This window comes from Macaca nemestrina, chromosome 14 (assembly GCF_043159975.1).
Source record: "Macaca nemestrina isolate mMacNem1 chromosome 14, mMacNem.hap1, whole genome shotgun sequence".
Taxonomy (NCBI): Eukaryota; Metazoa; Chordata; class Mammalia; order Primates; family Cercopithecidae; genus Macaca; species Macaca nemestrina.
In genome coordinates, this window is record NC_092138.1 from 75602007 (window position 1) to 75610240 (window position 8234).

The 8234-nt window shown below is 45.0% G+C and overlaps 1 long non-coding RNA gene across 4 annotated transcripts in view; it reads right to left on the reverse strand.

The window, feature by feature from the left end:
• The window catches only part of LOC139358185 (uncharacterized), a 40422-nt gene extending 32561 nt beyond the window's left edge, over positions 1-7861 (reverse strand). For 3 of the 4 annotated variants that reach the window (XR_011612762.1, XR_011612760.1, XR_011612761.1), the window contains exons 1-4: positions 7766-7861; positions 7344-7385; positions 6932-7240; positions 3073-3172 (exon numbers count right to left, since the gene is read on the reverse strand). This is a non-coding gene — a long non-coding RNA (uncharacterized lncRNA). The remainder of the gene's footprint in view (positions 1-3072; positions 3173-6931; positions 7241-7343; positions 7386-7765) is intronic. The other variant, XR_011612763.1, reaches the window with a different exon arrangement.
• Between the last annotated feature and the right edge of the window lie 373 nt (positions 7862-8234).

Below are 8234 nucleotides of genomic sequence, written 5' to 3' on the forward strand. Positions count from 1 at the left end.
GGAGCCTGAACTTTGGAGTTAGACAAGTTGAGTTCACATGCCAGCCCATATCAGAATGGGGAGTTTGGGCAAAGTGGTTAACAGCCCATCACCTCCACTTCCTCATCTTCAAGGCTGATACTTCACAAGATATTATTATGAAGACTGAAAAAGATAAAGTACATAAGATGCTAACCCAATGCTCAGAACAAATATTTAATAATTATAGCTATTATTAAATCCTGGTTATGGATGGAAGAGTGGACTTGGTAAAAGTCCAAGCAGCAGCAGGTTCGAGAATAAAATAGCCTACCTTGACTGCTTTGAGTGTTTATCAGTTTGTAGACTTCATTTATATCAATTTTAAAAAGGATAATATCTTTTCCTCAGGCCCACCGTTTTTACACTCTGATTATAATTAACTTGCCTTTTAATGATGTTGCATTCATGACTGATGTTTCCAAGTTGTAGGTTTTTTAATTCCTATATTTCTCATAAATGTATTTGGTAACTGAATCTAGCAAATGAGTACAAAACGAGGAGTCATAGCCCTTTACCTTTAATGTCTATGAAGTGAAAGAGATAAAAGAGGAAACTTTGAACTTACTGTCTCATTTATGAGAAGCCTTGGCACAATTTATGTAGGCGACAGATGTTCTGCTTCCTAGAACCTTTTTGTTCCATCCCCAAAATCTCTATTTTCCTTTAGTACATTGATTTCTTGTTACAGAGCGGGAATGGCTATTAAATATCTTTATTTGGGAGCTTGGGGGTGCCAGAATGTGACAGGAAAAAATGCATCAGTAGCTAAAGGACAGTTGATGGGGTGGGTGCAGGAGGGCCCAAGAGAAGGTAATCTGTGTCTGGGAAATTATTTACAATTTGAAAGGCACAGAGACTTGCCAGAGGAAGAAAAGAGAGAGCAAATGAGAAAAGCATCCAATCACGATCAGCCCTTTGATGGATGAGGAAGATACTTTAAAAGATGAGAAAGCACTTTCCCCATCAGCCAGATGGCTCATCTAATCTCTCTTTGTAGCTAGCAGCACAGGGGAAAGAGCCAGTGTAAAAAATTATGGAATATCTGTTGGGAATGAGCTGATGACAGCCAATCACAAATCGAAGTGTTTTTCTTTTCTGTTTTGATGAGGGGACACTGATTTCTCTTTGGGGGTGGGATTGGATTTTGACTACCAAAATGTAGCTGGAAATTGAGTTGACTGATTATGAACAATGTTCCAAACACTGTTTATCTCAGCAATGCAAATAACATTTCTGTGGTGTATTTATAGTTTCAGAGCATCCTCACCTGCATTTTCTGATTTTATCTTATAAATAGCCCTGTGAGGTAGGTGTCATTATCCTCATTTTATACTTGAGATAAGTGAGGCTTAGAAAAATTAATTAACAACAGTCTCCATGCTTGGGTCTGTTTTACGATACTAGCTTTCTTTGGGTCTTCCAACAAATGGCAATCTATGGCCACAGTTCCCACAAAGAGCTTTTTTATGGTGGGGGGAGGGGCGGGGGTAGGGGCATCTCTGCCAAGCATCTCCTAGGTTTCCATAATGTTTTTCCCTCCAAGCCAATTCCATGATCCTTGGCATCTCTCAAAAGCCTGAAGAGCCCATCTGAGGTTGCCTGGAGTGAGGGTGAGTGCTAGGAGTGGAAAAGGGTGGCACAGTCCTACCAGCCACTAAGCTACTGCTTCCCTTGGCTTCGGGGGACCCTGTGTCCTGGTGACATCACTGTTCCCTTGCAGTGCCCTCTCTTGTATCCCCTTAGAGCCCCTGGTCTGCCTTCCAGCCATCCTAAGTATCCCATCCCTTCAAAATCTCTTTACTTCCATCCCCCGCAGGACATCTCAGCCAGGAAAGTCAATCACTTTTTGCACGTTACTATCTCCTCGAGATAATTTCTAGCTTAGGGAACAAACAGCCAGGAAAGAGAATGTCTTCCTTGGCCACACCGGGCATGCTCCATGGGCAGAAAGCCTCCGGGCTTGAAGCTACTTCTCCACTTCCTCCCCTCCTGATAACTTCCTGGCCTGGTGGAACCTCCTCCATAATCAGTGGTCAATAAGCTTAAAATTGTGCCTACACCCAGAGGACAGGGAGTCTTGCATCAGCTTGGCAGTGCAGAGTAACGCCAGCTACAGTTACAGAGACCAGAATAGTTATTAGTTAGAACACAGAAATGCCTGTATTTGAACTTTGGTATCACCACTTGCTAACCGTGGTACGTTCTCTGTGACTCAGTGTATGCATGTTTCAAGGGGGGTAATAATAGTACATATAGAGTTAGAATAGGGATTAAAAGTGCTATATATGTAAAGTGCTTAGAACTGTTCCTGGCATTAAAAAAAGGCTCCATAAGGATTAGATCAATTAAATTGTTTAAATTCTACTTTTTGATCAAAAGTGCCTACTCTATGCCAGGTTCCTTACATCTGAAATTCAGATGTCAGCTGGAGTTATCCTGACCCCTCAGATGGAGATAAGTGGTTTAGACCTCCTTTTCTATGGATTATGGTAAACCAAATAATCTTCTAAAGAGTTCTTTGAATTCCAAAGGGTTCCTTATATTTCTTGACTAGCTCAGGCTCCCAACACCAGCTTCCTCAGAATTATTCTCATAAGGGATTGTTTTGCTGTAGTCCATATTGTGTCTCACAGATGTTTAACTCAAATTAATATTCACAGGAAACTTAGCAAGGCATTCACATATGTAGTGACATTTACTAAAGTTTGGAAAAGAGGAGGTTTTACATTGCAAGAACCCAATCAATATTTTAAAATATATACATATTTTTGAGATGGAGTTTCACTCTCGTTGCCCAGGCTGGAGTGCAATGGTGTGATCTCGACTCACCACAACCTCCACCTCCCGGAACCTAGTCAACTTTAAATTCAGTATCAGTCATATCTATTCTTTAAGGCCTTGGACCAGGTCCACATTTTAAGATCTGGCCTCCTGCTGAATTCCTTAATCTTTCTCTCTCTTCCTTTTTCCTAGTATCTCAGTCCATTCAGGCTGCTATACCAAAATATCTTATGCTGGGTAATTAATAAACAATAGAAATGTATTGCTCACAGTTCTGGAGGCTGAGAAGTCCAAGATCATGGTACCAGCATGGTCATGTTCAGATGAGGGCCCACTTTCTGATTCATAGAGGGTACCTTCCCACTGTGTCCTAACATGGTGGAAGGGACAAATAAGCTCCCTTAGTCCTTTTTATAAGGGCACTAATCCCATTCATAAGGGATCTCTCCCCATGACCTAATCACTTCCCAAAGACCCCACATCTTAATACTCTTGCATTGGAGATTAAGTTGAAACATGTTAATTTTGGGGAAACACATGCATTCAGACCATAACCCCCACTATCTTTCCTCCTTACACCTTCATTCCAGATTGCCCCAGACTCCAAACTCTTGTTCCATAATGCAGAACAATCCATTAAGTTCTCTCTAACCAGCTGTTTAAAAATCTGGCCAGCTGAGTGCAGTGTCTTACACCTGTAATCCCAACACTTTGGGAGGCTGAGGTGGTAGGATCATTTGAGGTCAGGAGTTTGGAACCAGCCTGAGCAATGTATTGAGACCCTGTCTCTACCAAAATTAAAATATTAGGTGCAGTGGCATGCACCTGTGGTCCCAGCTACTCAGAAGGCTGAGACAGGAGGATTACTGGAGCCCAGGTAGTTGAAGATGCAGTGAGTCATGAGTGCAACACTGTGCAACAGCCTGGGCAACAGAGCAAGACCTTGTCTCCAAAAAAAAAGAAAGAAAAAAGAAAAACCTGGCTAAACTTCTAAAGACCACTACTTCTGTCACTCAAAAACCTTGCTAAAGATTAAAAAATTATCCTTTTTAAGGACTTCATTAAATTATTGGTCAGAAATTAAACTCATTCTCATTTGTGTTTGTATGTAGATGGAAAAGAGGATTTTTTTTTTCTTGGAGTTAGAGTCTCGCTCTGTCGCCCAGGCTGGAGTGAAGTGGCGCATGATCTTGGCTCACTGCAACCTCCGCCTCCTGGGTTCAAGTGAGACTCGAGTCTCAGCCTCCTGAGTGGCTGGAATTACAGGCGTGGGCCACTATGCCAGGCTAATTTTTGTATTTTTAGTAGAAACGGGGTTTCACCATGTTGGTCACATTGGTCTTGAACTCCCGACCTCAAATGATTAGCCTGCCTCTGCCTCCCAAAGTGTTAGGATTACAGGTGTGAGCCACTGCACCTGGCCAAGGGTGGTTATTAAATACACATTATCTCAATTAGTTCTCACAGCAGTACTGCAAGGTAGGTCTGATTCCCCCCAGTTTTATAACTGGGAAAACTGAGAACCAGAGAGATTAAAGAATACACTCAAGGTCATCTAGTTGGGAAGGGGTGAGCAGAGTCAAGACCATGGGACCATGTCAGTTTGACGGCAAATCCTTCGCTGTTTTCATTACACCACACTGCCTCATATGTTATGCTTGGCCTTATGAATCTGAAATATCCCAAGGTGGTGACAGAGATTAGAGGAGACAAGTGCAACTCCTCCCTGAGGGAGCCAATTGCGTCTTGGACAACCCCAAGCTGTTTGTTCTCCTGGCTGCCATCTTAATGTAGATGTCTTCATACACGATGCCCAGACCTGAGCCCAGCCTTCCAGGTGGGATCTGATCAGAACACAGGAGAGCAAAATCACCCACTATATTCCTTACTCTGGATTTCTAGTTATGAAATCTGAGGTGCCTTTGGCTCCTTGAACCCAAATTGTATTGCTGATTCTTTCCTGGTTTTCAGCCAGTGGAAACCCCTAAAACAAAGGTCCCCCTTAAGCTCTGGAGTCAATCCCAGGGTGGATCTTGCTTCACCACTTCTTATGAGAATTTAGGCAACTCAGTTCTCTTATTTAATCAACGATATCATTGATTGCACTAAAAGAGACAACAATACTATTTATCTCATAAAATTGTTAGAAGAATTAAATGAATTAATGCACACATGATGCTAACCCAGTATCTGGAACATTGTAAAATTCAAGAAACATTAGATGTAATAGTAATGCTTACAAATGCCCATCTCTTCTCCCACTTCTAGACAAATTTGATCTCTCCACTCCCCCATCTTCCCCCATTCCCAACACATACACACACAAACACATTACTGAAACATACTCTCTTAAAGCAGAACATCTGGCCTTAGGAACCCTAGAGTCAGGGTTTTTTTGTTTTTTTTTTTTGAGACAGAGTCTCTGTCGCCCAAGTTGGAGTGCAGTGGCACAATCTCAGCTCACTGCAACTCCACTTCCTGGGTTCAAGTGACTCTCCTGCCTTAGCCTCCCAAGTAGCTGGGACTACAGGCATGTGCCATCACGCCTGGCTAATTTTTTTTGTATTTTTAGTAGAGACGGGGTTTCCCCATGTTAGCCAGGCTGGTCTCGAACTCCTGACCTCAAGCAATCCACCCACCTCAGGCTCCCAAAGTGCTGGGATTACAGGCATGAGCCACCACGCCCAGCTGGATTCAGTTCTATCACATGCTAGCTGCATGACCTTGGGAAAGATGCTCAACTTCTCTAAGCTGCAGTTTCTTCCTCTGTGAAATGGAAACCATAATTGTGTTTTCACTTAACTCACAGCATCATCATGAGGATTACATAAGGTAGAAATATAAGGAAGCTCCTTATTTATTGGTACATTATTTCCATTCTCCTGGTAATGATGTTGGTAGTTTTTTTAAAAAAACTAATTACAGGTCTTTATACTAATCTCTATTAAAATGTATAGACTCATTTGCGATTTATCAGATTAACATTGCTGCTCTATGTTCAGTCTTTGTATTTTTTTCTCATGTGATACATTTATCTGTGAGTTTTAAAAAACTATTCATATTAAAATGAAAGCATAGGACCCCATCCCTGCTAGTCACAAATTTTATTTTATTCATTAAGAGTAAATCCGGCCGGGCGCGGTGGCTCAAGCCTGTAATCCCAGCACTTTGGGAGGCCGAGACGGGCGGATCACGAGGTCAGGAGATCGAGAGCATCCTGGCTAACACGGTGAAAACCCATCTCTACTAAAAAATACAAAAAACTAGCCAGGCAAGGTGGAGGGCGCCTGTAGTCCCAGCTACTCAGGAGGCTGAGGCAGGAGAATGGCGTAAACCCGGGAGGTGGAGCTTGCAGTGAGCTGAGATCCGGCCACTGCACCCCAGCCTGGGCGACAGAGCAAGACTCCGTCTCAAAAAAAAAAAAAAAAAAAAAAAAAAAAAAAAAAAAAAAAGAGTAAATCCACAACAATTGGCTACATTATACACTGTTCTGGGGGCTATGGCAGAGTCAAAGAAATAAAATTTGGGGTGTGTGCCCTCCAGTCTGTAGTTCTTTGGGGAAATGACCTACATTCTTAACCTTAAATGTTAATACCTTTTTTTTTTTTTTTTTTTTTTTTTTTGAGGAGTCTCCCTCTGTTGCCCAGGCTGGGGTGCAGTGGCATGATCTCAGCTCACTGCAACCTCCGCCTTCTAGGTTCAAGCGATTCTTCTGCCTCAGCCTCCTGAGTAGCTGGGATTACAGGCATGTGCCGCCACGCCCAGCTAATTTTTATATTTTTAGTAGAGATGGGATTTCACCATGTTGCCCAGGCTGGTCTCTAACTCCTGACCTCAAGTGATCCGCCCGCCTCGGCCCCCCAAAGTGCTAGGACTACAGGCCTGAGCCACCGCTCCCTGCCCAAATGTTAGTATCTTGAAATAGTTATGCGTCATGCCAAAGAAATCTAGAAGACCTCAAACTGTCCAATCACAGAACAAACTTGTAACTTAGATGGCGGTTGTCCTTAACAACATTCCCTGCGGGCCCTATCTGAAATGGAGGAGACATGACACCATAGAATTGCAAAATCTTAGTATTCATCACCTAACTTAAATGCTGAAGGGTTTGGAGATCATTCGGACTAACCCTCACGTTTTACAGTTGAAGACAATGACACTGGAGACGGACTTAACCCAAATCACCCGTCGGTGGCAGAGCCTGGACAAACCGATGTCTCCTCCCTTCACTCGTTCGGTGTTGTTGCTGGACTGCAGGGACCCGAAGTAGATAGAGAGGGGTATAGGGTACCGGAAGAAGAGGTATTTTGCAGGAGTCTGTTTTTTCCTGCTCCCAAATCGATGGGATGTCAGCGAAGGATGGGTCTCTGGAGCAGAGAAGCTAACAAAGTCTTCTGAAAACCATCACTAAGGGTGCTGTGGTTGGGAACTCGAAACCCTGCCAAACAGTTAAAAGCGTTTCTGCGAATGTGGTTTCTGAGGGCGAGGAAGCCCTCCCCCGCCCCAGCGCCGGCCCCGCCCGCCGGGTGCCCGACAGTAACCCCGAGGCGTGCTGCAGCCCCAGCTGTCTTCAACGTAGCCATCTGGAAGACAAAAACCAGAAAATGTGCGCCTTCTTATTTGAAACCCGGTCTTTAGGTCCGGCCCCTCCCCAGAAGGAATGGGAACACTTAGTTTGCGCCCACGTGGCTCTTCTGCGGGCTTGTGCTCCACTCGGAAGCGCGGAGCGCTGTCTGGAATAGGCCAGGCAGACCTCCCTTCCCGTCGGCCTTTTGCGGGAAGAAGGGATGTGGGGCAATCGGCACAGCTGAATAGGGGCCAGCTGTGGGAAAAGGGAGAGCGTGACAACAGATGGGGGAAGGAAGAAATGAGGGGTAATGGGACGTCACGGCCAGGGTGACAGCTCAGAGGGCCCAATGTCGCCCCAGACCCAGAAATTAGGGCACGTATGCAAAGCTCACACCCTCCATTTGAGAGCGGAACCGAAACCATCACAAGATAAAAGCTCCGGACGCCCAGCCGCGGCGGGCGGCGCGCAAGCGCGCGAGGCCCCGAGTCTGACCTGGAGTTACCCCGCGCGGCGAGTCGCGGCGAAGTAGGTGAAAGGTAACTAGCAGACGCTGCTCTGGGCAACGGCCGTGGCGCGCGTGCGCGGGGCTGGGCCTTGGGTTCCGTTCTCCCCCAAGTTTCTCCAAGTCTGCACTTGACCAAACTGTGGGTGTGTCATGGGCCAGTGCATGAAGCGATGGAGTGGGGACATCGAGCCGATTTGGAAAATTCCTACCACCCACTCTGTGGAGAAATAAGGTCCAGACGTGGTGCAGGGGAGAGAACCACTTACTGAACGCCTCGTGTGTGCATGGCAGGCATGGTGCTGGGCGCCCTTCTTTTAATTCTCACAACCCTTTGAAAGACCTCAAAATGACCTCTCA